At 36.3% G+C, this 6,923-nt stretch overlaps 1 pseudogene; it reads right to left on the bottom strand.

Moving 5' to 3' along the window:
* Window positions 1–2,978: 2,978 nt before the first annotated feature.
* Window positions 2,979–3,928, bottom strand: LOC102473388 (olfactory receptor 4C15-like; annotated as a pseudogene).
* Window positions 3,929–6,923: the final 2,995 nt, after the last annotated feature.

Genomic DNA, 6,923 nt, shown 5'->3' with positions numbered 1-6,923 from the left:
AACTTTCTTTCCCTTTCTCTTTCTTCTTTCTTTTATCTTTTCTCTTTCTTTCTTTCTTTTTCTTTCTTTCTTCTTTCTTTCCTTCCTTCTTTCCATCCTTCCATCCTTCTTTTATTTTCACAATAGATCCACCCTTCTATTCCTAGACCACATGGTCCATTTGGTATTCTTGCCCATAATACAAGGGTAAGAATGTGAGCTAAGATTGGAAAATCAGAGAACAGCATCTTTCTGACAATAGTGATTGTTCCGGGGAGGAGTACCTTACTCATATAAAAGATAACCTCTACATTTCCTGAAACATCTGAGTAAAATAACCCCTTCTTTTCTGATAGTTTGTTTATGTCATACTAGTCTGGAGGCTCAGGGTACATTTAGGGTGCACGACACTTTTATTATTCTTTAGTCCAGTTATACTCACCTATCATTCTAGCTTCTGATGCAAGCCTCTGCTGACTCTGCGTGGAGAAAGTGGGTGGGCGAGAGATCTCTGAACTCCCTCAAATTCCATGACTGGTTGTCTTCCCTTCAGATCTACCTAGCCATTAGTTACCCAACTGTTTGAAATGACTGGTGCCATCAGCACTACCTATGCCAATCATAATGATAACCAAGTGAAGATACTCTTTAGAATTCTGAAATTGATTTTCTGTGTGTAGAAGCCTCACACCTGATAACAGGACTTGGAGAACTGAACATGGCTCCCCTCACCATGTAAATCACAGTGGACCTTGTCGGAGCAGAGTGAAGTCTTCCATGACGTCACTTTGTGATTTCTTTCTTTTCATTGCCTAGGAGAATGAAGGAGAAGGGATTACAGCATGGCCATTCCCCCTGTAAGGGTGATTTTTTACTTTCCCTCTCACTGTCTCTGTCTCTGTCTCTCTCTCTCTTTGGTGAGCCCACACAGTCTAGGCAAAAACCTCTCTCTCTCTGTGTGTATATATATATATATATGTAAATGTAAATGTGCATATATATATATGTGTATACATATACATATATATATTTCTATGCCATTTAGTATTAATATAAAATAACTTAGAATTTATTTTAATGAGTTTTTATTTTTTAAAATCTGAATAATCACCAATTCATCAATGAATAAATAATATTGTCACATTAGTCACCATATTTATACTACAGACATACTCAAATCTGCAGGGAAAGATGATCTTTACCTTTTTTGCTATCGAGTTGGAGAGATTAAATACTTCTAAATAAGATAGGGCTCAACTGGTTGTGCAGTGGTTAAGGTGCTGGATTCCTGCATGTCCAACCTTGATTCAAGTCCTGGAACTGGCGACTTGATTTCTTATTCTTCCTTTCTCCCTCTCATTAAATTGAAGAAGAATAAATTTAAAAATTAAAATAAACAATTATTATAAATAAATAAGATCATTAACTACATAAAAATTTTCACATAAGTGTATGCAATAATACCAATTATTTTTTTTCAAAATTGGGAATTTCACTAGACAAGAAAACAATTGGTTAATGAACTTCCAAAAATGATAAAAAAATGGAGTTATGTCTTTAATATGTTTAATATGTTAAACAAAAGCTTCCCACAGATCCTCTGAAACTCAGATATTCAATATGCTTATATTGAGTTTCTATAATTAGAGTAAATATTTCAAAATTACTACAAAGTGTCCATCTACCTCTAATAAAACTACATAATCTTAATAAAACTTAGATATTCTTAGTCATCCTACTAAAGCAATATCCAGTGTGATTAACTATAAGCTCTGATTGACAGTTACAATTATCTCTGATAACTATAAAAGAGAAAATATATTATTTATTCCTTCTTTTTAATACATTGAGTTTCTGCTGGAGGATAGCAATAAAGATGATTGTGAGGCAAAGAAGAGTTAAGTGAGAAAAGAAAATGAAATATCATAAGAAATAGAGAAACATGCATTACTTCAGGTTAAACACTCAGATGGCTTCTATGAAAAATGCATTCATTAAATCAAAAGTTGAAAGAAGTAAATTCATAGGGAAATGGTGAACAACTATGAAAGCAAGATAATACAATTCCATTTTCTTTATTTTAAATAAGCTAAGAGAAAAGTTGGGAATGCAAAGGCAGGAAAGTGTCCTGTTGACAATGTGTATGCATTCATTGAGATCAACACAGTCTCAGAGTTTTATTACCAAATTCAGCAATTACTTCCTAACACTTCTCTGGGTCTCCATTTTTCACCTTTAAAGAGAGTTATAAGGACATAAATACTTCTTTTGCACATTCTCTGAAACAGGGATTCTTTCTTTTGTATCGTATATTTTATCCTTTGCAGAAATGTTATAATTTCATGACTTCATAGTCCATGTAAGTGATGAGGAAACTATGGCTTAACAACTAAAATGACATGCCAAACAACTTTCTCAAGATTCTTCCAATCCATTTATAAGTAAAAGGCCATACACTGAGGTGTGCATTTTTTTCCTGAGATGCTTTTGTTAGATAGATGGGCTTGCTAATCATTACTAAGTCTTTCAGTAAAGAGTATAGTGCAATCTATTCATGGCATTGTCTTGCTTTAATTTCTGTCCCTCAACTCTCCTTTGCCATATCCATCCTTCATCCTCATTGTCAGATCCTAGCAGGCAATGTGTCCTAGATATAAATATTTTCCATTTGAAATAGTTTGAGTAGGAGTCTGTTCCTAAGCTTGAAAGTATTTTTGTCTTCCCTTCACAAAGGATTTTCAAACATATAGTGAATAGCAAGTATGTAATTTCTCTTTTGATTTTTTTTCAATTATTAGGTTCCAAGTAATCATAAGATTCTCAATTTACACATAATGTTACTAAGTTGCACATAAATGGATGACGTAGATATAAAAGTGAAAACATTTTGACTTGTCACTTTGAAGATTTTTCTACGCTATTACCTTACCTCTTTCTGTACCAGGAATATCGGAAAACGTTTTATCTAAGATCATTATTACTTCATTAAACCTAATTTTTTAAAGTTTAATGTTTTATTTTTCATCAGAAAAAATTTAAATCTTTTCAACACTTTACTCATGGCATGTTTCATGTCCTTATTCCTGAAAGTATAAATCAGAGGATTGAGCAATGGTGTTGCCATGGTGTAAAATATTGCCACCATTTTGTCAGTGGAGAGAGTAGTTGGAAGTTGTGCGTATTCAAACATGCATGGGACAAAGAACAAAACCACAACAGCAAAGTGAGATACACAGGGAGAGAGAGCTTTTCGCTGCCCATCAGAGCTGTGGGTACTCAGTGAGAGCAAAATGACACCATACGAGATAAGCAAAAAGGAGAAGATTAAAATGCAGAAAAACCCATTGTTAGCGACCACCAAAATGCCAACAATATGAGTGTCTGTGCAGGCAAGCTTCAGTAATGGGTACAAGTCACACATAAAATGATCAATGACATTGGGGCCACAAAAGGGCAACTAGAAAGTAAAGAGAATTTGTAGCATGGAATGCAAGAAACCCTCTGTCCAGGCTACTCCCATCAGAATGCCACAGAACCTCTAGTTCATGATAGGAGAGTAGTGCAAGGGCTTGCAAATGGTCACGTAATGGTCATAGGCCATGGCCATGAGGACAATCACCTCTACCCCAGCAAAGAAGTGTTCAGCAAAGATTTGGATCATGCAACCTTGGAAAGAGATAGTTTTCCTCTCATAGAAGGAGTCTGAAATCACCTTTGGGGCAAAAACAGAGGAGAAGTATGCATCCAGGAAAGACAAAAATGCCAAGAAGAAGTACATGGGGGAGCCCATCAGGGCAGGGCTGCTGAGGATGGTCACTACAATTAGCCTGTTGCCACCAGTAGTTGCAATGACAAACAAAGATACAACAAATACCATTTTCTGAACATTTGGATTCTGTGAAAGTCCAAAAAGGACAAACTCAGTTACCAAGCTTAGGTTGTGCATGTTTTGAAGGAAAGGATGGAAGTTACACCAGTAATGATGCAGAATCTGCAATTATGACAAAAAACTTACACACCTGTTTGTGATATTAGAGTCACAAGTAAGTTGGTACACACATATGCAAAATTATCTTGAGGGCACCTGTTGCCACTGAGAAAACATAATCCAAAATTTGTGGAGATAGCAATGAAAAGTCACAGGAATTGAGGTGGAGATAAATTATTGATACTTTAAGAGGGCTAAGGTTTCAAAACATAGAAAAGGAAGAATCCACATATAGTAGAGAAGAGAACAGATTTGATTTCAAGTGCCAGCTTTGATCATTTATTTCCTAGTTGCTTCTTGGAGTGAATTATTGAAAATCATTCAGTGGCTGCATCTCAATTGTGAGGTAAGCAATACTGACACATTAGTCCTACCTGCCATTGCCATGGAATGAGAGCACGTTTGACTCCCTGGCACCCTAACCAGGAGATGGCCTTACCTACAAGTAGAAGAAGAAACATCATGAAGTTTAATAGCCACTTACAAATCATGGGTAATCCTCAAATATTTCTTTAAAAGTCTGAACTGTATTGGGACTTTAAATGATTAGTTTATCCTTTTTCTAGATTTAATTCCTTTTGTGAGAGAGACAAAATTACCCCTAACAGGTACCCCTAACACAGCCATTGTCCTCCCCCCACACTGCCCTCCAGCTAGATATGATTAGGGGCACATGTATTTATTGTGTTTCAGGTTGGCTCAAGATCTGGAACCACTTGACTTTCAGCAAGTTCATTATTCTATCAGCTGACCTACTGAAGCTGCACAATATATTGCTAAATATATTATTTATATAGAAGTTCGATCTATGGAAAAGTGCCTATCTCTACACTTTATATGTAAAAAGAGTGCTCTAACTGTTTTTTTTTAACTGATTATTTAAAATGAGAACAGAAGTTCCTAAAAATTTATTTTGTAATGTTGTTATGATGACTAAGTGAAACAATACAAATAAGTCAATTGCTCAGTATCTACTGCTTAAGAAATATTCTGAATAAGGTCTTATTAGTCTTACATTATTGTCGGAAACTCTCCCTAAAAGAGGTTAAATTTGAGAAAAAATCAGATACTCGGTTTGGGATTTTAACATAGAACCCCTGATTCCAACACCCAGTTTTTTTTTCCACTGGATCAACATGGAATCAGGGTTCTTTCTTTTCCAGCAAGAATGTCAAAGCAGCAATGGCATTTCAATATTGTTTATCCATCTTTAAATTTTAAAATCTCTGATTCCTTTGTTCATATTTGAATGAGGCACCTTCATAAAGGAAACACAGAAAATGATGTAGAATCAGAAGGTGATGGCCCAGTCACTTAACATGTACAAATTGGCAGCAACCACATAGGTTATGAAGAGATATAACACCTTAAATATTAGCCTTGAAGTTTATTCATTATTTTCCAGTATTCATATAATGTAGCTCAGTCTGATTTGTTATATTTACATAACTTTATCTTAAAGCATAGATGTTTATAAGTAGCTCACCTGCTCATCTCCCAGGATTAAGATGAAGGACAATTTGAGACTAACAGCATAATTGCTAAGTCATTGGACTCCCACGTAGCTAACTGTGGTTTGTGTCCCGGACCCGGTGGCTTAAACTCACACTGGGCACATGTGCATGTGTGCCAAAAACCCCGAGAGGAGAATGGAGGAGAAAGGATTGTGCAGTGGCCGTGTGGCCATCCCAGCTGGTGGGTGATTTCTTGCTTTCTGTCTCTCTGTTTCTGTCTTTCTGACGAGTATATGTGCCCTGTAGCAAAAACCTCTAAAAAAAAAAAAAAGAAGATGAAGGACAACTTGAAAATGTGAAAATGTTGCTTATGATAAAGTCCCTACCAATCGTAGTTAGTATTATCATTTTTAAAAAGCCAGCCACTTGGGCCTGCACCATAACCTAACAGTTAAGGGAGTTGGATTCTACATAGCTGACTCTGGTTCAAATCCTGGCTAATTAGCTTAGAAAATGTGCCAGTCAGATGTGCATGCTTGACCAAAATCAACGAGATGGAGAAATAGAAGAGAAGGGAGTGCTGCTGCATGATCTCATCAAATTTAAGGGGGGATGCTTTCTCTCTCTCCCTCTGTTAACCACACATGCCCCCTGAGAATTTAAATGAAATAAAAACACCCAGCAACCTACCCCACAGAAAGCTTTCGCATGAGTCATCTAGATAATTATTCCACTTTATACTTACTTCCACATAGCCACAGCTTCAAAGGATGATTACATCATCAAATCATCCCCTGATGCTAGAGCTGAATGTACCAGTCAGAGAGCATATAATTGTGTGTGGGTATTTTACATGCATACATAATGTTAAACTAAAGTATTTTGGCTAAAAACAACTACTGTATTCCCACACTTGGATTCCTACGGATAAGCTGAAATTGTATATGTTAGGCTGTTTTCCTGATCTTGTTAATAAATTACAGCCAATCACACTATCCACAGGGTGCCCCCCTTTAATTTATTCATGTACACTAACATCCAGCTGCAACTTTTTTATGTGTCTCTCTCTCTCTCTCTCTGTGTGTGTGTGTGTGTGTGTGTGTGTGTGTGTGTGTGTGTGTGTGTATTTTAAGAGACAGAGAAAGGTAAAGTAAGAAATCACCTCCCAGGAGAGATGGCCACACAGCAATCCCTTCTCCTCTCAGGATCTCAGGATTTTGGGCATGCAAGCACAAGTACCCAGCATAATTTCCAAGCCACCAGATCTAGGGTCAAACCTCCACGTGAGAGTCCAATACCGTAAATACCGTACCACTTGCTGGCCCTTAGGTAGAATTTTATATTAGTATATTTATAAACTAGTGAAGAAGAAAGAAATAGGTGAGAATATCTGAATAATTTAGTCAAAGTGTCTTGTTTGGAGAACTTGCCCTTTATAGAGGATAGAATCTATACAATTCAAAAATTCTTTTTTTGAGAGATTTTGCTATAGGGTGCATGTG

This window comes from Tupaia chinensis, unplaced genomic scaffold, assembly GCF_000334495.1.
Source record: "Tupaia chinensis unplaced genomic scaffold, TupChi_1.0 Scaffold143770_1, whole genome shotgun sequence".
In the NCBI taxonomy this organism is placed as follows: Eukaryota; Metazoa; Chordata; class Mammalia; order Scandentia; family Tupaiidae; genus Tupaia; species Tupaia belangeri.
Note: the sequence above shows the minus strand (reverse complement) of the source record. Positions and strands in the feature narration are given on the sequence as shown.